Below are 27,361 nucleotides of genomic sequence, written 5' to 3'. Positions count from 1 at the left end.
TTTTAAAGCAAATGCAGAATTTATTTCAAATGATCTGACTTTAATTGAACCCTTCAGGTTTAAGGATTTTTCTGGGTTTAGTGTTTTCTCAAATGCTGTCCCCCACCTTCTGCACCAAAGCATAGATGAAAATGACAAGTGTTCCTTCCCTGGACAAGGACCATATATGTATGCACTTGAAAACAGTTTCTCTCTTCCTTTGGCCATCACCGTAACTGCAGTTCTGCCACATTGCTGTGGAGAAATAAATTACCTGCTGAAAGATGTAAGAAAGTCTGGAAATGGACATATCAGAGTTGTCTGTTCTTTAAAAAATAGTTTACTAAAGATTTAAGGGCAGAGGGTGATTTAATTGAAAACAGTGGACTGCTGACATCATCAAGACAATCAAGTTACAGCCAACTTGTCTTGTTTGTCTATAAGATCTTTGCAAAAATAAGATTTCCCATACACACTCATGCACCCACATGAGTCAGAGGAGATACAGTAATACAGATAAATAGAGGTTCTTTTTCTTTAATGTACTTATGTCTGCAGTAACTCATTTCAGAGCTTGCTTCTTAGACCGAGGCAGCACAGGAAAGGAAGAGGCACTGCTGAGATCATAATGCTGTTTCAGTGTGGTGGCTTCAGCAACGGGAAATGACACTCGGGCCAGCAGTTGGAGCCTGGCAGTTACTGTGACGACAACACACACCAGAGGAAAACAAAGATGGTCTGCTCACCCAGGAGCCAGGCAGACTTCTAATTGTTCTGTGAGTCCTGAAATGTGACACCGGAGGTATTCAAGGCTCTTTGCGGTTCGTGAACTGTTTAGTAAGTGACACACGCTTGAGGGGCAGCCTGGTGTTCAGATCTAGGAGCGGCCTTACAGGTGCTGCCTTTTCCAAATATCACTTTCTGCTTTGGCCCCACCAAGGCAACTGTGCTGGCCGCAGCCCGTGCCTGTTCTGCTCCTTCAGTGAGCCAGCTGCGCCTCTCTCTCCTCAGGGGCCCCGCAGCTTTGGGCAAGGCCTTTGCTTCTGTAGATCACTGCTCTCCAATGCCTGGGTCACCTCAACTTTAAGTCTGTGACAGCGATATAATATAGAATAACCTGTAATACACTGATACATTATATATGGATGCATATATTTACTCTTTATGAATGAGAGTGATCATGGCCAACATACACTCAGAATTACACGTATGGGCATGGTGCTAAGCACTTTACACAGATGATTTTATTTGCTTCTCATAACAACTCTATGACCTATTTATTTATTGATGCTGGAGATGGAGCCCAGGGCTTGTGCATGCTAGCCCAGGGCAAGTACTCTACCACTGAACCACACCCCAGTGCTGTGAGGTACTATTTCGTGTGTGTGTGTGTGTGTGTGTGTGTGTGTGTATGTGTGTGTGTGTGTGTGTGTGTATGTGTGTGTATTTGTGTGGTACGGGGTTCAAACCCAGTGGCTCTCCACCACTGGGCTACATCTATAGCATTTTATTTTTTATTTAACAGGGCCTTGCTAAGTTTTCCAGGTAATCTCAAACTCTTGATCCTCCTGCCTCAGCTTCTTGAGTAGCAGCTGGAATTGTAGACTCGTGCCACCGTGCCCAGCTCTTATTCCTATTTTATAGATTAGGAAAATGAGGTTTATCAATATTAAGTAAATTGCCCAGTAGTAGGTCTGAGGTTCAAATGCAGGTGATTGGACCTTATGAGGCTCTTATTCTTGACCACCTCTTGTAACGCAGGCAGTGGTTCAAGGGACATCTCTGCCTGGGTGGCTGTGAGATGTGGATGGAGACAGAAGCCTGTGACTGTGCAGGAGGACAGCTGGTCCTACAGCTGGAAGAAATTCACTGAAGGTAAAGGGTGAAGAGATTTAGGGTGAAAGAGTGAGCATGGGCTCTTTTCCAGAGTCCCAAAGTGGAGCCAGAAGCGTCAGTGGTCAGTGGATCTGGGGAGACTCAGGGAGAGCCAGGCCTGAGGCCCTGGGCTGCAGGGGTAAGGTGTGTGGTTATCAACAGGGCACTGTCGGTCTTGCTTTCTGTACTCGCCAATTCCCTGGAAGAGGAGGCCACAGAGCATTCGACTTGATGATCTATTGTGGCCACTGTTTGGTGAAACCTGAAGAGCTCCTCAGGTCTCTGTCTTGGTCTTACACATTCGGTTTGTAAAGCAGGTTCAAGAGGGAGTTCTACAAAATACTTATCCCAGCAGCATTGCTTCAAAAAGAGGTGTTTGTGTGTGTGTGTGCGTGTGCGTGCATGTGTGTGTGTGTGTGTGTGTGTGTGTTAGTTCAAGGAGGCAGTGAGGAAAATGATACAGGTCCTTTCCACATAAGAACTTCTCACTGGCTCCCAATAGCTTTGTTTAGGTAGGGAGTTGTCACTCTGGCAGAAGGTTGGTCTGTAAAAACAAAACCAAAGGCAAAACAAAGCAGAGTTGCTATAGTTTAAGGAAAATTACTTGGTTTTTTTCAGCTAGTGATTTGCTACTGTGGAGCAGTGTCATATTTTACTGCATATTTTATTTCATCCTTTTTTTGGTACCACGAATTGAACTCAAGACTCTTTTATCTTTTTAACCAAGAGTTGCCTGTATGATGCTAAATGTCTATTTGTAAATAATCTGGATTTTTTGTTTCTATTTGCATGCCTGGCACTTAACTCCCAGATTGTGTGAAGTAAAAGGAAAGCAATTCTAATAAAAACTTGATGGAGCAGATAATGTTTTGATTTTTCTTATGCCATTGGACATGACTATTCCAATTTCCAGGGTATTTGATAACCCCTTCCCACCAAATGAAAGTTTCATGTGAAGTGAACACATATAGCAGACGGAATGTCCAGCCTCGAGGTGCAAACTGTCTCCTCAAAACAGTATTAATGCACTCCCTCCCTACACACACCCACATGTTCATCACTGGCCAATAAACAGGGCTTGTGCTACTTTCTTGACAAGCTGAACATTTTCCTAGAACAGATATACTTTTTGTGGTGTTGCACAGATCTGTGTAATGTAAACCAGTAGAAAAAATTAAAGGCAGAGCTGGTTAATTTCATCAAGGTTCTGTTTTGTAGACATGATCCTTCCTGATGTTGTTGCAACAAACTCAGAACCCCTCTTGTTCTTTCCTGTCTTTATGGTAAAAGGGGTAACAGTGGCAAAGGAAGAAAATAATGTTAAATCCTTTGGAGCTGAAAGGCTTGACAAAAATCTTCCGGAAGTATTTTCCTCCCTCATTCAATTATTCTAAATTTCTCTTGGCAACAAACTGACTTATAATTCTCACATTAGTGTTCAGCTAATGCCTCTTCAATGGAAGATATTAACAATTTATCATAGTCTTTCAAGAGTTCTCCAGACGGTCAGGTTTCTCTTGGCCCTCCTGCACTTAATCTGCTTCCTGGCAGGGATGGGAGCTCTGGGGCTCTTGTCACCTAGCAGGAAACTCAAGCGAGTGCAAATCTCTAGACTCAGCTCACTTGGGACCATCCAGTTGTCTAGTCCTGGGCCTCTCAGGGCTCCCTGTGCATGGAAGTCAACTGTGGTGCTTTCACACTGTCAGTGCTGGGCTCTGCCCCTTAGCTGGCTCAAGAGGGTGCCCACCTGCTGGGCTATTTCAGAAGCTCTCCTGTGATTGTAATTTGCACTCAGGGTTGAGAACCCATTGTCTGGTATCACCTCAAAGGAAAGTCATTCAGCAGAAGCTACCAACTTCTCTGCTAGCAGAATTGGGTCTCAAACTGAGCTCACCAAATGCTTCATAGTGGGCACTTTCCACGCCTTGGGAGGGCTGTATTCCTGTCTCAGGTGAACTGACCCCTGGTTACTTGTCAAGTCTTGATGAAGGATCCTGGGTTCGTTTCTGTGACTGGATCTCAATTGTGTGTATGCGTCCTGTGGACAGAACTAGAGGCAGTTCTGTTACTCTATCACAGGACTGTGATAAACATTGTAGTAGCTGATAGTTAATGAGTGTCTTCTATATTTTGGGTCCTGACAACTCCATGAGGAGGTTGCTGTGTCATTCATAGTTTACAGACAGGGAAACTGAGGGAACTGGCTCCTGGCTCCGTGGCAGGCATGGACAGTTCTGGGCTGAGTCCAGGAAAGTGAGATCCTTAGCCTGTGTCATCATCTTTTCATCACTTTGCTGTTCTGGGGCTCACTCTGAGAGGACATGGTGTTGAATGAATGGCAGCTGCACCCTGGTTTCAGCTTCAGGGGTCTAGGGACAGCTTGCTGTTGTGCCCTTGGTTCCCAGAAACTAGGATTTTTGTGTGACTAGAGAACTGGCCTTTGCTTCCCCTTCTGTTTTCCCAGTAGCAGGCCAATTGGAGGACGGTGTCTGAGAGCACTGTGAAGTGCCCACTTCTCCCACTGACTTTGTTTCCTATGTCCTGTCTTTCTTTTCCCATGTGGGGCAACATAATGTTTATGCCTTACTTTTCAGCACTTGCTGTTTATCTTTCCATAGACATTTTAGCCACAAACTGTACCCTCCTGTTTAGACTTTTGACTTTTTCCCTGGCCCCGTGAGTCTGGCTTGGCTCTCCATTTTTCCCTTTTCCCTGTCATTCCTTGGTCTGGACTTTCATAGTATTCCTTCACTTCTCTCATAATATCAGCAACAGCAGAAGGGGATTAATCATTTCACTTCTTTTGCAGCAGATTCATTGAGGACATTGGTCCTCTATGAAACTGACCAATCAGTAAGTCTGCATACTCAAAAAAGCCTCTAAAAATCTTCTGGTTGGCATATATGAAATTTCTAGGTGGCATATATGAAACTAATTTTCTGGTTATTCTGTATGTTACAAATTTTACACAACAGCCTTTTTCACACATAGGAGAAAATATACATGATCATCTGGTTAAATGAACCTTTCTAAGGTAAAAATCTATGACAAATAGCACAGATTTTTTAAGCAATAGAAACTAAACAAGAAGAGGTTATTATAATCATTTTGTGATAAATATTTACATATAAATTAAAGAAATTAATATGATGGATTCAGTTATGACTTGCAATTGGTTTTAGAATCATCTTGTACAAAACCACTGCTTAATGTTTGTTAAATTGAATCCATTAAATGTCATGAAATTAAGGAAGTGAACATTACTAATTTTTATTTTTGACTGAACCTACTTTTTTGTTGACAAACACGAAATAACAGTTAGTGACTACAGGGCTGGATTTAGCCCAGCAGCACAGTGCCTGCCCAGCAAGCGCAAGGTTGTGAGTTCAATCCCTGGTACTGGAAAAGAAACCAAAAAAAAAAAAAAAAAAAACCAATTAGTGACTACAGTGATTATTTCTCTTGCTTCACAGTTTTCTAAATCTTTAATGGTTATGTGTTGTTTTTCTAACATACAAATTAAATATCAGCAAATCTCTAAAATGTTCTTTCTACTATTACCTAATAACCAATGCATTACTGAGTGAGTAGGAGTTTGTAGCTCTGATTAGCATACATTTCATGGAAAAGCTAGCACCATTTCTTTAAAATACAGTATCTTAAGACAGAACTGTTAACACAAATTTAATTGCAGCTGTTCACCCCTCAGGTTTTTACTTAGGCTCGTGAAAAACCCCCAGCCAGACTCTTATTGTATTCATTAGCTGGAAAGGCTTTCCTCCTCAGAGATCTATTTTAGAGTTAGGATTCTCCACTCCCCTACAAGTGGTAAAGCAACAGCTGCAGATTAATTAATGTTTCTGCTGACAGTTCCAGCTGATGAATGCTATTGAATTTCCCTATCAGCATCTGTACTATCTGCATTACTTCAAGAAAAAACACGGATCATAGCTGCTAGGTTTTGCTTTACTTCCCCACAGCTCTCTTTCTCACATCACTTCCTGCAAGTTTTAATGATGCCGTTATTTACATCACCATCCACATCTTCCAGGGAATAAAGTCCCAGTGGAACACATGTGTTCCCGGTGATGTATTGTGATGGAATTTCACCAAAAGGAGCACGTGAAATGCTGAGCTCAAACTGAAGAGAAGACAAGGCCTGGGGGTGCGGAGAGGGGCCAGATGAAAGGACTCATGGTTTCTCAGAAAGTGAAAAATTTTGTTCTTTTGAGAGGGAGATTAGAGAAAAGTCAGAGTGTTTTCTGTTTTCTTTTTACATAATATTAATGAAAGAACAGAATCCCACATTTTGATTTCTGTCTGGATTTAGTGCTATTTCAGTTTCTGTTTCCAGACACTTTCATCAGAGGTGGACTTCCACAATGCTGCCAAACACTGCGTGAGAACGGAAAAGGGCTTGGGCTGTGTGGGAGCAGGTGGCTATGGACAGGGATCACCTAGTCTGCTCCTCTTGGAAAACATGTGCTGGGACGCCATCTGGCAAGGCTGGGAAGGGTCTGGGCTGGTGACCCAGGAGCAGGACAGGCAGAGCATTGGATCCAAGTGGGGTGTTTCATCCTGACAGCTGGCACCTGGACGTTCTGGGTACTCTGGCAGGCAGGTGGAGCATGGCTGAGTTCTGATATGGTTTGGGCAAGCTTGTCAGCAACAGAAGAAGGACAGCAAGGAGGGGTCCAAGGAGAGTAGCCATGGAAGAGGAGCAGCCCCGGGGACTGAGTGAGAAGCCAGAATTAAACTTCAACAGCTAAGATGACACCAAATCTGAGCACCTGGCTGGAGGTCTTTGCGTCTCTCCAGCCTCACATTTGGTATATGTCCTTCACTCATTCAGTAATATTTGTGGAGTCTCCTGTGTTGGGCTTCGAACTAGAGGTTGGGATATAACAGTAAATATTATCTACTCTCCAACATGTGTTGGCAGTTTCAATACTATACAGCTGGTGAATACATGGTGCTTTGGGAGCTGGAAGTGGGGCCACACCTACAGGCAGGCGTTAGGATCTAGAGACTGGACATGTGATAGAGTGATTCTCACGTGGGGAAGGAGACTGAAGAGGCTGAAGATGAGACAGGACCTGACAAACAAGGTCTGAGGGAGAAACGTAGCAGAAATGAATGTGACCAAAAGGCTCAAATAACTGATTTGTTGCACAAGTTCAGGTAACTCTACAAATGGGGAATTAGTAGGTTGCACCCTTTGACTTACACGATAATTTCGATGTTTTAAAAATATTGTGAAACAGATCCACTGTATACATATATGTTCACCATACTTTAGTCTTCAGTGGCCATAGAAAGGCAGGCAAATATGCTCTTGTGGATTGGAAAATCTTTGACTCTTACCATTACCACTACTGAGTGTGTTTTCAAAACAGTGATCAGTCTCATTATGTCTAAACAGGAGTGATAAATGCTTCCTATAAAAGTACTTAGGACTTTTACGAGTTTGTGCACTTTGAAAAAATACTTACATATATTCCACACTCTACTTCAAGTGCCTAAATGCTATTGAGGCAATAATCCTAACGGCTAAAGCGTTTTTGAAGCACAAGTTGAGAATGTTGCCTTATCACATACTAAAATGAATTTCTTTTTTTTTTGCAGTACTGGGGATCAGACTCATGACCTTGTGCTTGACAGGCAGGTGCTTATGCCACTGAGCCATATGCCCAGACCTAAAATGAATTTTGAAAGCATACAAATTAAAACACTTAAGTATGGTATCAGAATCCATTTACACCAGATGAAGAGATCAAGGGGAAATAGTAGAATGTTCAGAAAATTATATACCTATTATAAAGAAATGAGTATTATGAAATAAACATTTTATACTCTGTGATAAAGCTATTGATTGTTTAATCAGTAGGAAAAACTGAAATTGTGTTTTTATGTCACACCAAAACACATTAAATTTCTTTGTCATGCCAAAATACATAGTAGATGGGCCAGAAATTTAAGAGGAAAAAAAAGAAAGTGAAATACTCAAATATATGTTTATAGACACATAGACTGATGGAATGGAGAAATCCTTCCTAAAAACAAATTTAAAAACAAATAAACAACAACCTAGTAAAACAAAAAAGACTAAAATACTTGACTCCAAAAATAAATTAAAACTTTTACATGGAAAAATTAAAACAAAAACTAACAACCCACATGCACAAAGTTAAACTCAAGCAAATTGTGACAAAATAATCAAGAACAAATATGGTTAACATGCAGAGCTCTTTAGGTGAATAAAGAAAAGAACACAACAACACAAAAATGGAAAAATGATGTAAATAATTTGTAATAAACACGTGAAAAACTGTTTAACCTTACCAATCATTAAAATTCAAATTAAAAGAAGATATTACTTCAACCAACACATTAACAAAGGACCCAGAAAACTCCCATGCCCGGTGGGGCAGGGTGCAAAGTGCGGATGTTGTGCCTCTGGTGGGAAAACCCACTGAGGAAGCTTCCCGAGAAGCAGCTCCACAATATGCCACAGAAATTCTTACAATCAAAAGAAAAATGAGTGCATTTCCATCCTCAGAATCGAAGAGTCTAAACACATGTGATGCTTTTGAGAATACATTGTTTTCTTTTCCTCCTATTGTTCTCAACTCTTGCCTATTGACTTCTATATATTTGGCAGAACTGAAGACTTTATTTATTTATTTATTTATTTATTTATTTATTTATTTATTTATTTTTGAGACTCATTTTTTAAAAAATCCAGCACACTCCTTCCTCAGTGGCTTAGTAGGATCTCCTGGGAGGGAACTTGCTGGATTAGAGTGGATGAAAGAGGGAACCAAGGCCGTTCTGCCTGATTATTGAAGTGGAGGAGAGCTTGATGGCAACTGATTTGTGATGTTAATACTGAAACATAAACCGATAGGTGGAAGGAACACAGTTAGGGTGAGGGTGATCACAAGAGGGAAGGGCCAAGGGCCCTGGAGCAAGGCACCCCATTCCTGGTGTGAAATTGCCCAGGCACCTTAGGTTAAACTGAGCTGCTCAGGTTCAAGTTTTAAACCGTCTGCTCAATTCGTGAATTACTCTGGAAGAATTGTTTTACTATAACATTTGTAGATAATAATAGACACTGAGAGGTGATAAACTCCAATCCCTTTCTGTGAGAGATGAAAGAGACTGAGAAAGTCTTTCTCACAGGCATGTGGCTTAAAATTCTGGTATATGAAGCGCACAGCCAAGACCCAGCTTGTGCTGCCTGCCCTCCCCGACCCGGAATTCTGTCGGATGCGGGTTGTGTAAGAGCTCACGGTTTTGGTCTTATCATTCTCTGGCACCGTAGGCACCATCTGTCCTGCTTGTTAGGCCAGGGCTGAGCCAAGCCTTGGTTATAGAGTGGAACTGGGATGCAGGAGCCCCAGGAGTGCTGTGGGGCATGTGATTCCCAGCTGCTCGCCGGGCTAACAGCAGGTAGAGAGCATTGACATGAGTGGCCTCTCCTTCAAGACCTAGCAGGCGCATTCTTCTGTCTGGAAGAAGCTTCTGCAAGGTTGCCCAGTGTGAAGCTGGTGTTAAGCATTTGGAGCCAAGCAGGCTGCTTCGCTCATCTTTGCAGTTTGGTGTCACAGAGCATTGCTGTGATGAGGGGTGGTGTTTGATTGCTTTGGTGTCCTTCCGAGTGTTCTTTGTCTTACACTGAACACAAGCAGATGAGCTCTTTTTACTTTTCTCATATCCACAGGTGAAGAGGAGGGAGCCAGGTTTATATTATTCTCTTAAGTAGAAAGTCTGAGTAATGGCAGCAACTGTACTTTATCTCCAACTTCTATATTTACTGATAGCCAGACCAAGTAAAACCCTCCTTATCTGTGGTTTTGTTTTCTGTGATTTCAGGTGCCTGAGGTCAACTGTGGTCTAACAATATTAAATTCCATAAGTGAGCAGTTCATAAGTTTTAAATTGTATGCTCTTCTAAGAAGTGTGATGAAATCCTGAACCATCCAGCTCGGTCCTGTTGAGATGTGAATCATCCCTTTGTCCTTTGTATCCAAGCTGCATAGGCTTTCTGCCCACCAATTACTCAGTACCCATCTCAGCTATCAGCTAGACTGCCCTGGAACTACAGGGCTTGGGTTCAAATGACCCTTATTTAGTGATACCGTTAAAGTGCGTGAGCACAGACTTGGGCAGTTAGGGTGTGTCAGGGAGAAGTCATAAAGTACTTTCTGTATGTGATGAAGTAGGTGACAGAGACAGAGAGGACAAATTTGCATAACTTTATTACAGTATATTGTTGTAATTTTAAAATTATTTATTGTTACTTATCTTTCATTGTGATGGATTTAAAATTAAACTTTGTCATAGATACGCATAGAAGAAAAGCATAGTGTATATAGGGTTTGGTACTATCAGCAGTTCCACGTATGCAGGGGGGTGTTGAATCTTATCCTCCCTTAAGTAAAGGGGCTACTTTAATTTTGCCAGCAATGTGTGATCTGATGAGGTCATCACACAGTCCAGTTTTTAAGTAGCTTGTCCAATACCATTCTCATGCCCTGGCTTCTTGTTATCACTTAGGTTCAGGGGCCTTGTGGGGGCTCTGTTTCTCCATTCCCTTTTCTTCTGGGTTCAGGCCTCTTATGTGTAAGTCTTATTCTCCTTCCCAGCACAGGCTCTTCTCAGGTAGGCAGCTTTCCATGCATTTCTGGTTTATTCCTTATCTTGTCTTTCTTTTCTGAGCCCTCTTTCTATTTTTTTCTGTGCCTTCTGTCTGTTTTTTTTTCTGCCAAGCCAATCTTAGAGCATCCTCAAGTATTAATATAAATGAATGCTACACAAATCAATTATTTGGCCTATATGTTTGGCAAATAATTTTACTTGATTTTGTATTTTCTGGTATGTTTGCTCATTTTGCCTTGTGGTGTTGTGTTCCTGTATAATGGAAAGCTCTTGAAGGAAGAGCTCTTCCTCGTTTCTTACAGCCAGAACAATGGGTAAATTAATACTCAGTGAGTACTGGAGTCACTTGAATTGCTTATTCTGGGAGTGGTTGAGAACTGAGTGCTAATGAGCATTGGATTGAGTTCAGTTGCTTGCTCTGGAAGAGGCTGGGAACTGAGTGTTTTATTATTTTCATTTATTTATTTTGTGGTATTGGGATTTGAACTCCAGGGCATTGTCTATGCTAGGCAAGTGTTCTACCACTTGCTACAGGTCCAGTCCTTTTAAACTTTTGAGATAAGATCTCTCTAAATTGCCCAGGCTGGCCTCAAACTTTCCATTCTCCTGCCTCAGCCTCCTGAGTAGCTGGGATTATAGGCATATATCATGGCACTTGGCCTGGGTATTTTAGAATATGACAGATTTTCACCAAGCTTACCTCCAGGAAAAGGCAGAGAGAAAGAGAGAGAGAGAGAGAGAGAGAGAGAGAGAGAGAGAGAGAGAGAGAGAGAGAGATTGAGATTGATTTTCACTAAAATATTTAACTGTTCTAGTTTTAATATTTATTGATCCTTTGCCTTAATATTTTCATGAATTAAATAAAAGCTCTACTCATTCTGTCAGTGGAAAGGGGGCAGGTTTGGGGCTTCAGCCTCCTGGCCAGTGCTATTGCTGGAAAATTCATCTTACATTTATCCTTTCTTAGAATAAACTCAGAGCAGCTGGCCAAGGTTGTCACCAATCACACTTGTACACGGGTAAATACTAACCTAACACTCCAAAACACAAGTTTCAAAAGAAATAGCATTTTGTCCAGTTTGGTCTGTAGGCTGTATATTGAGTTTTCTCTGTAGCTATTCCAAATTTCCCCACCTTTTTTAAGTGATTACTCCCATGGGAGGGAAGTGAAGGTGAGAGGATGGAAGTACCATTAAGGTGTCCTCAGGGCATCTTCAGCTGCTCGGAGGAGCTGGGTGTCTGTGGGCGGAGACCAGGAGGGCTGGCCCAGACCCCAGGAGGGTCTCCGTGCTCTTCAGCCCCTGGGTTCTTACACAACAGAAGCTTCAGGATTGTGAATCTTGGCTTGGCCTTACGGAGATATCCTGGCTAATAGTACCTTTACATTTGGAATGATGGATTTTTTTTTTTTCTGGAAAATTCACATTAAGGAGGGAAAGCACCTATGATCTAATTCCTACCTGTATGACTTTTCCATTATTTTTCTTTAAATGTATTGTGAACTTAGTGCTGCCATTTTAAGTAGGAAGATCAATGTTCTATTACTGTTTCATTACTAATGGAGAAGTTTCCCATTTTAAAAATTCTATTGAATATTTAGTTATTTCCATCTGGATTTGGCTTTCATTATTCATTTATTTGACATATTTTTAAAGACTAACAATGTTATTGTCTCATAAATAGGCACTTTAGGGGAGCAAAACAAATAATTCCTCCACAGAGGAAAATCTCTCTAAAAATCTCTCCCACTGCCCCCAAAGCATGCTCTTCTCAAATTTAACTAGTCTGAAAGTAGCCAGAGCTGAATTTCCTATCCAGGCTTGAGGCTCTCCCAAACCCACACAATCTTCCCACCGAGTATAGACCTCAATTAGAAAGGCAGCAAAATATTGAAATAGGTGATGAGAAAAGAAAAGTAAAAATATTGCTAAGAGGCTTTGAGATTTGGAAAGATTGAAAGATTTTCTTTCAGTCCTTATGGGGAATAAGATGTTTTTTTAGAAGAAGGAAGATTTATGACATACTGTACATTATGTCTCTGTGACCAATATATGTGTTGTGGAGATAATTTGATACTTTTAGTTCTTTAAATATTTCTTCTTAAATAAATCCATTCAGTCCATTAACCATAGTTAATGTTTTTCCACTGGTTTGTACATGTCACAGCTAAAGACCAAGGTAGATTAATGGGGAAGGAGAAAAAAAATGAGTACTTTCATGAATTATTCTCTGTTCTCACTTTAGACAAGTTAATTTTTCTTAAATTATCAGGTTCTTCCTTAACCATAGGCCATTTGTGGTTATCAAGAATAAATGTTGGTATGTTCAGCCGTTGAAATCTTATATTGCATACTAAACCTAAATTCAATTAGTCCCATTATACCCTATCACAAAATGTCCAATGTGGGAATCAAAAATTTCAAAAGTGAATAATTCTTAGATTATAAAAGAATTCTCTTCATTTGTATTGAACTAAGATTTGAGAAAGACAATTCTATTAAATTAACATTTAAATATATTTTTATTAATAGGATGACTCTTATTTCCAGGGAAATCTTATCAGAAATTCAGGAAAATTTAGTCTGGTTTGGTGATTCAAACTTCACTCTTAAAAACACTCACAAAAAATAAAACTCCATCCAAGATTACCTTTTATCTTATAAACCCAGAGGGTGAAGGGATTATTCTACAGTATTTCTGGATTTTCTTGTACTATGAATATAAGGAAGATAGTTTAGATTTTTACAAAGACTGTTGTTTCTTTGATTATAACAGTTTAAAGCAACTTTATGTACAGTATTGTGTTATAACTTCATCGATTTTCTTCTTTTCACATTTATGACATATAAAAATAGGTTGTACATTGAAATAATTTTAAATTACCTCAATAAATTCTCCTTATCAAAAATTATAACTTCACAGATCCTACTGAAGTAAGTACACTTTGATTATCTCCCTCTCCAGTGCCCTCTTTCTTAGCTCTCTCTAGAAAGTCACCACTACCAGTGTAGTGTAGATTCCTCCAGACTTTTCTGTATGATTGCCTATAGAAAGATAATATGTGTGCATGTGTTTTACAATAAGTAAAATTTGTATTATTTAACTTAACATTATGCTTTAGACAATTTTTCATACCTGTACAAATAAGTTCACTTCATTTTAGGAAATTGCAGCATGGTCTGGCATAGGAAGAATGAACAATTATTTATCCATTCTTATTTTTATGAATATTTAGGTTGTTTCCAATTTTTCACAGTTACAAATAAGACTACACTGAAGATCTTTGTGATGGCCTTTTGGGGCATACAGTTAAGTGGCTCTGGGGTAAATACAATCAAATTTTATGGTGGTGAGGTATACACAGTGATTTGCTTGTATCTATATTCTCTCTAGTTGTACAGGAATATAATCACTGAATTTTTATTTTCTATATTAAAGTGAGATTGAGTACCAGTGTATTCAAATCTTGGTCATTTGAAAAATTTCTTCTGTGAATTATCATTTTATATTCTTCATTCATTTTTTTAAATTAGATTTTTTCTTTCTTTGAATGATTTGTTGATTCTTTTATTAACTTATGTTAGAGGTTGTCTGCTACTTGTTTTTTTTCACTTATCTGGTGCTTTGGTCATTCAGATGTTTTAAATTTTGTAGTTAGATTCATCATATGTTCTTTATGGCTTTTGCTTTTTGTATATTATTTTAGACAACCTTCCTGGCTCCAAGATTATACATATTTGCCTATGCTTTCTTCTACTAATTTCCTATCATTAAGGAAATTTAAGTATCAATTGCAGTTTTGTGAGTGGAATAAAATAAAAAGATAACTTTAGTTTTTCAAATAGCTAACTAGTTCTTTTTATTGATTTGAAATGCCATATTGTTTTTTTATTGATTTGAAATTGCACTTTCATCATATGGTATAGGTATATATTTTATACACACACACACACACACACACACATATATAATTTCACTAAACAGATTCATTCTATGATTATTTCCCACTTTACAGACAAGGACACTGAAATGTAGCCCAAAAACACAGAATGAAGAAGTGGCAACTTGTCCAATAATGTGTAGTTAGGAAGAAATGGAACGAGAGATCAAATCCTGGTCGAGTCTGTAATTCAGCGACTGCACTCTGTAGAGTCCCTATTTGTAGGGATCTGTTTTGGACTACTTGTTGCTTCAGAGCACTTGTGTATTGTGTAATTATCTCATGCTTCTAATTACCATAAACATCTAAATTGTGTTTCTATGTATTAGGACAAGTTTCTAGTCTTTGTCTTACTTTTAGAAGAAATGACTTTAGTTATCATTGAACTAAACTGTTGAACTAATCTTTTATATAAACTTTAGAAAAATTCTGAAGTGAAAAATTCTGTTTATATGTTGAATAAGATTACATTGAAATAATACATGTACTTTGAGGATGAATCTACATTTTGAAAATATTGAGGGTTTTAACCTATTATGTTGTACATTTCTTATTCAAGACATTTTCTTTTTTAAACTAGGTTTTATAATTTATTCATAGAAGCTTTACTCATTTCTGTTAATTTGATTTGTAAGAACTTTATTATTTTTATTATAATTGGGAAATGATTTTCTATTTTTTGTTTTAAAGAGAAAAGAAAACAAAATAACAACAACCAAGACAAATGCAAAATCAACACACAAACAATAAAACTGATACAGAATTTCAAAACAAGGTGATAGGAAGTTAACAGTGGTTATTATATTACATATTGTTATTTTCAGTGAAGTTGCTCAGATTACTAGATGTAAGAATGCAAGGTTGACCAAACAAAAAGAATAAAAAATAATAAAAAAATTAGAAATGATGTAGAGTTTCACTAATCGAGGTAGCAGGGATTCAACAATGGTTTTTATATTGTATATTGTCTTTAAATTAGTTGTTCACATTACCAGATGTAATCATGCAAAATTGGTCATAAAAAGAAAAATTTAAACCTTAACTATTCCTTTCAATAAACCGGTAGACATCAGCAGTACAATTATTCCAGCTATCCTTGTATAACCATATATATTTTTCCCTTCCTTCTTCTTTCTTTTCTCCTTTCCCTCATCCCAGTTCCTTCCCTTTGAGCAACTTCTTTCCCTTTCACAATATGTATTGTACCTTTTGGGGTTTATTTACTTTTTCATGTTATTACACCAGGGAGACAATATGATGTTTACAAATGCGGCTCTGACTGTTTTCACTTATGAGTATGATCTCTAGTTGCATTCCTTTTCCTATAAAAGCCTCCAGATTATTGTTTTTTATAGCTAAGTAATACTGCATTGTATAAAAATACCATATCTTTTTTATCCATTCCTCAGCTGATGGACATTGAGGTTATTTCCAAGATTTAGCTATGACAAATTGTGCTGCTATAAACATGGGTGCACATATATTGCTGTGATATGATGTTTTCAATTCTTCTGGAAAAATACCCAGAAAGGGAATAGCTGGGTTGAATGGGACTTCTAATCCTAGTTTTCTGAGGAATCTCCACACTGGTTTCCACAGTGGTTGTATCAGTCTACACTCCTACCAACAGTGGAGAAGTGTTCCTTTTTCTGCGCAACCCCTCCAGCATTTTTTATTGGTAGATTTCTTGATGATAGCCATTCTTTCTGAGAATCTCAGTGTTGTTTTAATTTGCATTTCTCGAATGACTAATAATGTTGAACAATTTTTCATGTATTTATTCACCATTAATATTTCTTCATCTGAGAAGTGTGTATTCATCTCAGATGCCCATTTTTGGATTGGCTCTTTGAATTTTGGGGTTCTGATTTTTAAAAATTCTTTATATGTTCTAGATAGAAGTCATTTGTCCAAGGGAAAGTCAGCTAAATTTTTTTCCCAATTTGTGTGTTTTCTTTTTACTCTATTGGCAATTTCTTTTGATGTACAAAGACTTTTCAATAAGAGGAGATCCCAGTTGCTGATTATTTGAAGTATTTCCCATGCAGTTTGGTTTTTGCTCATGAACTCTCTGCCTACCCCTATGTCTTCAAGATTTCTACCTAATTTATCTTTAAGTAGATTTAGTGTTTCTGTTTTAATATTTAGATCTTTGATCCATTTTGAAGTTAGTTTATTGCATGATGATAGTCATGAGTCTAGCTTTAGTCTTCGGCATGTGCAAAGCCAGTTTTTCCAGCACCATTTATTAAAGAGTATATCTTTCTTCCAGTAAATATATTTGGCCCCTTTGTCAAAGATAAGGTAGCTGAGTGTGTTTGTAGTTGTGTCTGTATCTTGTAATCTGTTCCATTAATCCTCAGATCTTTTTTTTGCTAGTACCATGCTGATTTTATCACAGTAGCTTTGTAGTATAATTTCAAGTCAGAGATTATGATGCCTCCTGCTTTTCCTTTGTTGCCCAGGATTGCTTTTGCTATTCTAGGTCTCTTCTGGTTCCAGATGAATTTTAGGAATTTTCTCTAGATCTGTGAGGTATACTATTGATCGGGATTGCATTAAATCTATATAACAGTTTTGGGAATATGGCCATTTTCACAATGTTGGTTCTTCCTCTCCATGAACAAGGAATATCTTTCCACTTCCTTAAATCCTCGTTAGTCTCTTTTTTCAGAGTACTCTAATTTTCACTGTATAGGTCTTTCACTTCCTTTTTTAGATTGACTTCTAAGTATTTCATATTTTTGGATGCTTTTGTAAAGGGTGTGGTGTCCCTAATTTCTCTCAGTCTGTTTGTTGTTTGTGTACAGGAATGCTATTGATTTTTGAGTGTTGACTTTGTTATCCAGCTATGCTACTGAATTTGGTTATCAAATATAGAAGTCTCTTAATGGAGTTTTTGGTATCTTCTATGTAAAGTACCATGTCATCTGTGAATAATGATAATTTCACTTCTTCCTATCCTATCCTTATTCCTTTTATTTCTCTGTCTTGTCTAATTGCCCTGGCTAATGTTTCCAGAACTATATTGAATAGGACTTGTGATAATGGACATCCTTCTCTTGTTCCTGATTTTAAAGCAAAAGCTTTCAGTTTTTGCCCATTTAGTATGATGTTGGCTATTGGTTTATCATAGATGGTGTGATCAGATTGAGGTAAAGAGTATTCCAATTTTCTCTAGGGTTTTTATTATAAGTGTTGGACTTTATGAAAAGCTTTTTCTGCATCTATTGAAATGACCATGTGATTTTTGTCTTTGGATCTGTTGATATCATGTATTGCATTTATTGATTTGTGTATATTGAACCATCCTTGCATTCCTGGGATGAATCCCACTTAGTCATGATATATAATCTTCTTAATGATTTACTGCATTCTGTTTGCTAGTATCTTAGAATCTTTTTTTTTTTTTTTTCCCCCTGTACCGGGGCTAGTATCTTATTGAGGAATTTTTTTGGTATGGGGAATTGAACTCAGGACCTTGCTCATGCCAGGCAGGTGCTTGTGCCACTGAGCTATATCCCCAGCCTTACTGAGGAATTTTGCATCTATGTTCATTAGGGAAATTGGCCTGTAGTTCTCTTTTTTGGTTGGGTCTTTCTCTGGTTTTGGTATCAGGGTAATACTTGCCTCCATTAATGAGTTAGGGAGAATTGCTCCCTTTCAATTTCATTGAAGAGTTTGAGAAGTATTGGCATGAAATCTTCTCTAAATTTCTTGTAGAATTCAGTGGTGAATCCATTAGGACCTGGGCTTTTCTTTGTTGATAAGTTTTTTTATTATGTTTTCAATTTCATTGACTGATATTGGGTTATTCAGGATTTTTATATCTTCTTGATTCAGCTTTGGTAACTCATATGTATTGAGGAATCTGTCCATTTCTTCTGTGTTTTCCATCCTATGAGAGTAAGATTTTTGAAGTAGGTATTGATGATGTTCTGAGTTTCTACAGGATCTGTAGTGATTTCACCCTTTGCGTTCCTTATTGCATGAATTTGAGTTTGTTCTTTCCTTTTCTTGAAGAGGTTGGCTAGGGCTTTATCAATTTTATTTATCTTTTCAAAGAGCCAACTCTCTGATTCATTAATTCTTTGTACTGTTTTGTTAGTCTCCATTGTGTTAATTTCTGCTCTGATCTTTGTAACTTCTTCCCTTTTTTTAGTCTTTGGAAGTGTCTTGTTCTTCTTTTTCTAGAAGCTTGAGGTGCAGCATTAGGTTGTTTATTTGTGCTCATTCTGTTTTCCTGATGTGAGAATTTAATACTATAAATTTCCCTTTGAAGATTACTTTCATTGTGTCCCACAGGTTTTGTTGAGTTGTATCTGCATTTTTGTTTGCTTGTAAATATTGTTAAATTTTTCTTTAATTTCATCTGTTTCCCATTGGTTGTTCAGGAGGCTGTTATTTAATTTCCATGTATTTATGGAGTTTTTGCGATTTTTTTTGTCAGTAATTTCCAATTTCATTGCAGTATGGTTTGATAATATGCATAGGATAATTTTATTTCCTTTGCATTTACTGAAGCATGTTCTATAGGCTAAAAATATATAGTCTATTTTAGAGAACATCTGTGTGCAGCTGAAAAGAATGTGTATGCTGATATTGTTGGGTGGAACACTCTGTAAATGTCTAGTAAGTCCATTTGTTCACAAGTTTGGTTCAGTTCTGTTATTTCTTTGCTGATTTTTTGTCTAGTTGATCTATCTCTTTGTGACAATGGGGTGTTAAGGTCCCCTGTTATGATTGTGTTATTGCTTATTTGATTTTTCATGTCTATTAATATTTGTCTTATGTAGTTGAGTCCTCCCATATTCGGTGCATACATGTTTATGATTGTTATCTCTTCCTCTTACAGTTTCCCCTAGCAAGTATGTAATGACCTTCTTTATCTCTTTTGATTATTCTTGGTTTGAAGTTCATATTGTCTGCAAACAGAATACCTACCCCCAATTTTTCTGGGTTCCTGTCACATGGAGTATTGTTTTCCATCCTTTGACTTTCAGTTTATGAATTTCCCTTTGAGTTAAATGTGTTTCTTGTATATATCATATTGTTGGATTTTGTTTCTTTTTTTTTTTTTTTTGGTTTTTCTCTGGTACCGGGAACCAAACTCACCAAACTCACGACCTTGCACTTGCCAGGCAAGCGCTTTGCCGCTGAGCTAAATCCCCAGCCCCCAAGGATTTTGTTTCTTGATCCACTCTGCTAGTGTATTTCTTTTGATTGGCTAATTGAGGCCATTTGCACTAATCCTTGTAACTGATATGTATTGGCTTATCTTTGTTATGGTATTTTGTTGCTGTTGGTTCCCTACTTTTCCCCTCTGTTTTATTGCCTGCCTTGCTTTGTGGGTCCTTTCTGTTGTTCTTGGAATTGTGGTCATTTTCATCTCTTTCCAGAATACCTTCTAGTACTCTTTGTAGTGTTGGTTTGGTGGTCATGAGTTTCTTCAGTTGTTCTTTGTCTTGGAAGGATCTTATTTCTCCATTAATTTTGAAAACTCATCTCAGACTACATCAATCTGAGTTGGAATTTGTTTTCTTTCAGGACATGAAATACTTTCTGCAAACTCTTCTTAATTTGATGGTATGTGTTGAGAAATCTCCCATGATTCTGATGAGTTTTCTTTTATAGGTGATCTGTTTCTTTTCTCAAACAGCTTTTAGTATTTTGTGATAGCTAGCTGTAATCCTGTCTTCAAGGTCTGAAAGTCTATCTTCAGTTTTGTTCAAGCAATTTTGCCAGCTTTCAGTGGAGTTTTTAATTGCCTGGATATCTCTTTGAATCTGTTTCATGCAGTCTAATACTTTTCTATATTTTCATTCAGGTTTCCATGATTTTCTATGCTCTTCTAATTTTTTTGTCTGTATCTTCTTTAGATATGCTGAGCAATTCTTTCATTATGGTTGTCCTATCTTTTCTTTACCCAAGAGAGTATTTCTGATCTGATTTCTTCTACAGCCTGATAGAGTTGTTTCTTTACTTCATTTGTGATCATTTCAGGAATTTCAGGTATGTGACTTCCAAGTTCTTCTATGTTGATGTCTCCTGGACTTGTTCTGGGTGGGCTGGAAGTCTGAGATTGCATTTTACTCTTTCATTTTGACATTTTCTATTGAAAATTTTTTTAAAAATTGTGTTTTCTGTGATGATTGTGAGTTTTGGTAGTAGGTACCTATATCACTAATATCAAGGTCTCTCAGGAATATTTTCTGTGTGCAGGAGATTCTTGGTTTTTGTCCATCCCAAGATCCTACCTTCCCAATTAATTGATGGTGGGATGTTGCTTTCTGTTTGGCTCAGTCCCGTCTTTTGGTGTGGGGCTGTGGTGAGGTTATTACCCCAGAGCTTCCCAATATTGTTACACAAGGGAGAACAACTGATTAAAACAGATATGACATCCTAGCTACAGTAGTACAATTAGCAATAAGCACAATTTTGAAACAGACAAACTGTGGTAACTATTGATTTTGTACTTTAGACCATTGAAGCAAAGTCTACAGTTACATAACAGAACCTATCATAAATTAGCAGTTTGTAAGCAAAGTAGTTCCCCTTGTTGGAGTGGGTTTACCCTGGGTTCCTCTAGATGAGCTGGTTACCTTGTTCTGGGCACTTCCACCCTGGCTGCCCACCCTGCAGTGGAGGAGTATGGGCCGGGCGCCTGGGTTCCTGCAGACTGAGGCTCCTTGGATGGCAGAGAGGTGGTGGGTGGGGTTTCTCCCCTCCTCTGAGGCTCACTGAGGTTCCTGAGGCTCACCATGGATGGCAATAGGTCTTTTATTCTTAATAATTTTGTTTAAAAAAATAAACATTCACTATATATTTTGATCATACTCTGTATGTCTTTTATAATTGATCCTATATAATTCTAAAATCCTTTTCTGACTTGTTTATTAGTTTTGACTCTGAGGTGTGAGTGCTTTACTTTTAAAGACAAACAACTATTTCTACTCTTTTTGGGTGGCATAGACAGCCCTTCAAAGCTAAGTGAGTGTTCACCCCCTGGGCTGTTTGTTCTTGTGCTCCCAGAGACTATGTAGAGTGGGGCAGGAGTTGTGACTGCAACCTGCATTCCAGCCTGTTTTCAAGGGAGAGAAGGGAATGCACTGGGGAGAAGGAGACACACACACACACACACACACACACACACACACACACACACGAGCGTGTGCTGCTTCTGTTGGAGGAGGAGTTGTCACCTTCTTGTTTCTCTAACCCAAGCTTCCACACCTAGGGCTCCTGGCTGGAAGACAGCTTCTGTCGTTGCTCTTTGACTCAGATGTGGGCTACGCGGGTGGAGAGGAGACACAACTGAATTTGCTGTTTGTTCCTGCTCCTGTCCCTTAACAATGACACTGTCTGCTGCTCCAGTTTCCCTCCTCTCCCTAGTCTCTGTTCCCAACATTTTGGCAGCACTTTCCTATTGCTCCGAGCTGTGGCTTTAAATCTTCATTGTAATACCATCTGCTTTCTGTCTTCCATTGTCCTCTGAAAGAATATGACCTTTCAAGCTTGATACACTTTTCCAGTCTTATGGATTAGAAAAAATTCTTTTTAAAGTTGTAATGGTTTGCAGTGAAAAGAGGAGGCTACAGTCTATTTCCATTCTATCATCTTGAAGTGGAAACTAGAGTGTAACTTTCAGTACTTGGGGAGGAAGGTAGGAAAGCGACCAGTTTGCAGGACTGCCATCTATGATTGTATATGTATGGCGTCCACCATCTGAAGGCAGTGCTGAGAGGGTAGGTGACAGCTGAAACCACGCTCATTTCTTCACCAAGCTGTGTGTCCTGGCAGAGGAACCTCATGTTCTAATTTGCACAGTGCACAGTGCACAGTGTTCTAATTTGCACAAGTGCCAGGCAGGAGGGACCTCATGTTCTAATTTGCACATTGATGTTCTATGCACCAGCGATGGCTCTAATCATCTGAACTTTAAATTATATTATGTGTGATAGTGACTCCAGAGAACTCATCAAATTATTCACTGTATATATTTTTGTTGCATATATTTTGTATATATATTTGTCATTGTACATCAATTATACTTCAAAAAGTTGAAAAATAAAGTGAAGAAAGCAAAAGAAGAAGTCATAGTATGCAGAAGTCATAGTATGCATAGTATGTAGTGGTATAAAATGTGATGTTAAATTTAGAAGATAAATGCTGAAAGTTTCATATCTTATAAATTAATGTCACATGAAAGCTTTACTTTATCTGACAAAAATAACAATTCTGAAAGAAGACCCTTTCGTGAACTAAAGAAATCATATTTCACAGGAGGCAGTCACTGATGCTTATCCTCTTTTCTGAGAAAAAAGTGATACTGTGTAGAGAAGAACTTGCTTTGAGTGCCTCAGGGAAAGTTCTGAGTAGAGGAAAAGGCAGCAGTAGAATTGTGATGCTCAGTCCAGAAATCACCAGCCACACATGGCTACTTAAATTGAAATTAACAAACATAAAATAAAAATTCAGCTCTTTAGTCATACTAGCTACATCCAGGTGCTCTGAGCTCCGCGTGCCCAGTGGCTACTGTAAAAAGACACCACAGAGAGAGACCATTTCTGTCATCACAGAAAACTTGGACAGTGCTGACCTACGTGATCCCTTAAAGTAGGTCCTTTAATAGCTTTATCTCTGTGGGTTGCTACCTCAAATATTACCCCAAGTTCTAGTTTTCAGAATCTGACAGGAAGGTGGCATATAGATACATACTGAGTACAGAATTGGTGCTGGATAGCTGATAAAATCATTGAAGAGTGGATGCATAAATGGAGTCTGTTGGTGAACCCTCACTATTTGATAAATGACTGCATTCACTCATTCATTCATTAATTTCACAAATATTTATTGAGTACCTACCGTGTGCCAGGCATCGCATAGACACTTAGGATTTATCAGTAAACAGACAATGTTACTCATCTGTGGAACTTACATGAGAGGAGTGAGGGCAACTGTAGATTATTAGCATAAATAAGTAAATTGTGTCACAAGCTTTAAACTGATAAATGCTATGAAAAAAAGGTGAAGCAAGGTAAGAGGAATCAGGAGAATGGAGGATGGGTAGGGAAATAAGGAATGTAATTTTAAATGGGGTGATCATAATACGCCTTACAGAGAGGGTGACATTTAAGCAAAGATTTGTGAGAGGCAAGGAATAATGTTTGGTGAGGAGGGATCCATACAGAGGCACAGCTTGGGGAGCCTAAGCCAGGGCCATGCTGCATGCTGTAAGAGAGAGAGCAGAGTCAGCATAGATGAGGGGAGCTGTAGAAGGGAAGCTAGGCAGGTCAAGCAGTCTTGTAGGCCGTCAAAAGATTTTTGTCATTTATCAGCAAGTGTTGGGGTGGAGATGGAACATAATCTGACTTAGGTTTGCGAAGACAGGATCGCATCCACGTTAGGAGGACACCGTGGGACCACGAGGGCAGACACAAGCCGGGCAGTCCGCGGGAGGCTGCTGCAGTACTGGGGTGGAAGGTGACAGCGGCAGGCCTGGGTGGCAGCAGTGGAGGTGGCAGGAAGGGGTCAGGGCTGTGTGCGTTTTCTAGGAACAGCTGTAAGATTTCTGGGTGAATTGGAAGTGAATGTGAGAGAAAGGGAACAGTTAGAGCTTCTGCCTGGTAGCTGGAAGAATGGACTCAGCTTTCTTGAGGCGGAGAAAGCTGCAGGGGGAGCAGTCCAAGGGTAAGGCAAAGACTGAGCTTTGACCGTGTTGAGTTAGGGATGTCTTTTCAACACAGAAGTGGAAAAACTAAGTAGACTGCTGCATATGCACTTGTCAATTCCTGATAACTCCTAATGTGAACAATTCAAATAGCACCTTCTTTCAGAAATGTGAATATTTACATACATCTTTGAATAAGAAAATAATGTGATATGGAAAAAGTTTACAACTCAGGAGTCAGGGTCATGAAATCTAAGGAAGTTAATATAAATAATAGAATAGAATGGGGAGAGCCATCCAGGGTGGAAGTAGTGTACTGATAGGTAAGCAGGTATATTCTCTGCTAACGAACTGCAAGTCTGTGAGCATCAGAGGGTGGGAACCGGCTGGCCGTGAGGTGGGGTAAAAGTACCACCATTTTGTTCTTAGGAGGACCTAGGACCCCTGTTCTAAATGTTGGTCTGCAAACACTCAAAAAACCTTCAGGCATTAATTTTGGCTTTTAAAAAGGAAATTTCCCCACAGACATAGAGGTTTAATGTGCAAACTTTTTCTCATTTTTTGTTAATATCAAGGCTATGTTTGGACCTTTACCTGCTGGTATTATTTTCTTCCCAGCCCTGTAATACTTTTAGCAGTTAAACACAAATTACTGTACTTTAAATATGTTTTATTTAGCATGTCAATATAGTTTCTTTTGGGTCATAGGAAAGAAATTCTTGGTGCTAATTTGAAAGGATGAAATCATAAAATGTAGGTACTTAAGCATCGGGTCTCTGGTTCATAAAAACAAGTTAATCACAATTGCGGGGCTTTATAAACTTAAAAGGATGACGTCAGGGTTCTGATGTCTTGGATTCTTAAGGCGAGATGTGGAACAGTCCAGTGTCTGTGCCAGAATGACCTTTGTGAAGCATAATATTTCCTTTTAAATATTTAGACATCATGATAGTTTTCCATGATTTTGATTCATGAAGTATGAGTTTTTTCAAAGCCATAGAAGCACAGTGAGTTTTCAACTGTCCTTCCTTTTCTTATCTTGCTTTTAACTCCTGATATCTCCTAATGTGAGCAATTCAACTAGCACCTTCTTTCAGAAATATGAATATTTACATATATCTTTCAACAAGAAAATAATGTGATATGGAAAAAGTTAACAACTCAGGAGTTAGGGTCATGAAATCTAAGGAAGTTAATATAAATAAGTAAAATAACATTAGATAGTTTATTCTGGGTTGGATGACATTGTTTTGATAAGGCTTTGCAGATTTCTCTCTGTTAAAACTCCTTGATCATTTTCTTTTATTGTATGTTTGTTTTGGTACCAGGAATCAAACTTAGGACCTTGTACTTGCCAGGCAGGCGCTGTGCCACTGAGCTATATCCCCAGCAATCTCTGATCATTTCCTAGGTAAAATATATTATACTCGTCCATGTTATTTGGAAGACACTTATTTTTATGATTTCTGGAGCACTGTTTCAGAGGAATCGTGTGTGTTAACATAAGAAACTCATTCAGTCTGTTTATTTTCAGCTGATTTACTGTCCTGAGTAATTCAAAGCTGTCTTTTTATGTAAAAGAAAAGATATTTTTGCTGTGTTTACACTTGAACATGATTAGCTAGTTGCTTTTCTTTCTCTTTAGTCTTACCTACTCATACTCACCCACACAATGTGACCAATTAAGTTAGAACGGAACAAGATAATTCAAACAATTCAGGATTTAGATGTTTTTCTGTGTATAGAAGACTGTTTTTGTGAAATTACAGTTTAGGGGAAGAAGGGACAGGTACAGGACACAGTACGAGCTTGAGTTGTACATGGAGAGCGGCGACTCTTAGATGAGCCCACGAGCCCTAGAACACGGTCCTGGATCGGACTCTTAAACACTGAGTTTCAGGCTCTTTGTTTCTAGGGACATTTTCTCACCAATCATTTTTGTTTACTCTCTGCCAAGAGCCAGATACTTCAACTTTACATTTTTCACTTACAGTGTTCTCATTTTTATTCCAATACAACGGTGAAGATCCTAGGTATAAATGAAGACTTGTGATGATGAAAAAGATCTGAGTAGCCGTGGTCTTTGACCCGCTCATCCCATCTCCCCTCATCTGCTCCAGGGCCACTGTGGTCCTGGCAGGGCGGTAGGGAGGTGGAGAGGCTGGAAAGCGACTTCTGTGGACTGAGCAAAGGGCGGAGGGCAGCTGGTGTAGAATGACCATCTTGTGCCCCAGAGAGCAGGAGGTCACAGGGAATAAATAGACGGGGCCAAGAGCTTAGCTTGAATTTGAGAGAGATTTTTTTAAAGTTTAGAGTGAGGGGCAAAAGGGATGTTGTTGGAGCAGTTGCTATTTCTCTCTCTAATGTATTTCTATGTCTATGCACACAGATACGTGATTTAATTGATAAGATTAGTAAGATATAGGCTTATTCTTGTTATTTAATGCACATTAATTTTACAAATTAATGGGGGTTACTGTGATATTTTCACATACACATTTATCATAGTTTGATCATCTCCACCCCCTTGTCTTCTTTCCCTGTCTTCTGGCTCCTTTTCCCTACTCTAATCGTCGCTCTTCTATTTTCAGGTCATGTTTTTATTTAATTTTATTTATTTATTTATTTTTGGTACTGGGAATTGAACTCACCACCTCACACTTGCCAGGAGGCGCTATGCCACTGAGCTAAATCCCTGGCCTCATGTTTTTTCTTAAATTTTTTTTTTTTTTATTTTCCCCAGATGAGAGAAAACATATAATACTTGTGTTTCTGAGTCTGGCTTATTTTGCTTAATGGGATGTCCTCCAGTTTCATCTATTTTCCTGCAAATGACATGATTTGATTCCTCATGGCCGATTATTACTCTACTGTGTATTTTAAACTGCATTTTCTTTATTCATTAATTGTTGATAGGCATCTAGGCAGGCTCTATATCTTGGTTATTGTGAATAGAGCTTCAGTAGACATCAGTGTGCAAGTCAGTCTTTTGTGGGCTGACTTCATTTCCTCTGGATATGTGTGTGTGTGTGTGTGTGTGTGTGTGTGTGTGTGTGTGTGTGTGTATCCAGGAATGGGGCTGCAGAATCATATGCTAGTTCTATTTTTAGCTTTTGGAGGAAATTCCATACTGCTTTTCATAGTGACCATACTAATTTATATCCACACCAACAGTATATAAGGGTTTCTTTCTAAGTCTTTGCCAGCATTTTCTTTCCTTTTTCTTCACCCCTTGG

The 27,361-nt window shown here is 38.6% G+C and overlaps 1 protein-coding gene across 3 annotated transcripts in view; it reads left to right on the top strand.

Annotated features, from left to right (window-relative positions):
• Nucleotides 1–27,361, top strand: part of Filip1 (filamin A interacting protein 1) — a gene marked incomplete in the record, with an annotated part of 169,998 nt that overhangs the window by 5,602 nt on the left and 137,035 nt on the right. The window contains 1 exon segment of one of the 3 annotated variants that reach the window (XM_013505830.1): nt 620–755. 3 annotated transcript variants of the gene reach the window in all.

This window comes from Chinchilla lanigera, unplaced genomic scaffold (assembly GCF_000276665.1).
Source record: "Chinchilla lanigera isolate Chin_1 unplaced genomic scaffold, ChiLan1.0 scaffold00101, whole genome shotgun sequence".
NCBI classification, from domain to species: Eukaryota; Metazoa; Chordata; class Mammalia; order Rodentia; family Chinchillidae; genus Chinchilla; species Chinchilla lanigera.
Note: the sequence above shows the minus strand (reverse complement) of the source record. Positions and strands in the feature narration are given on the sequence as shown.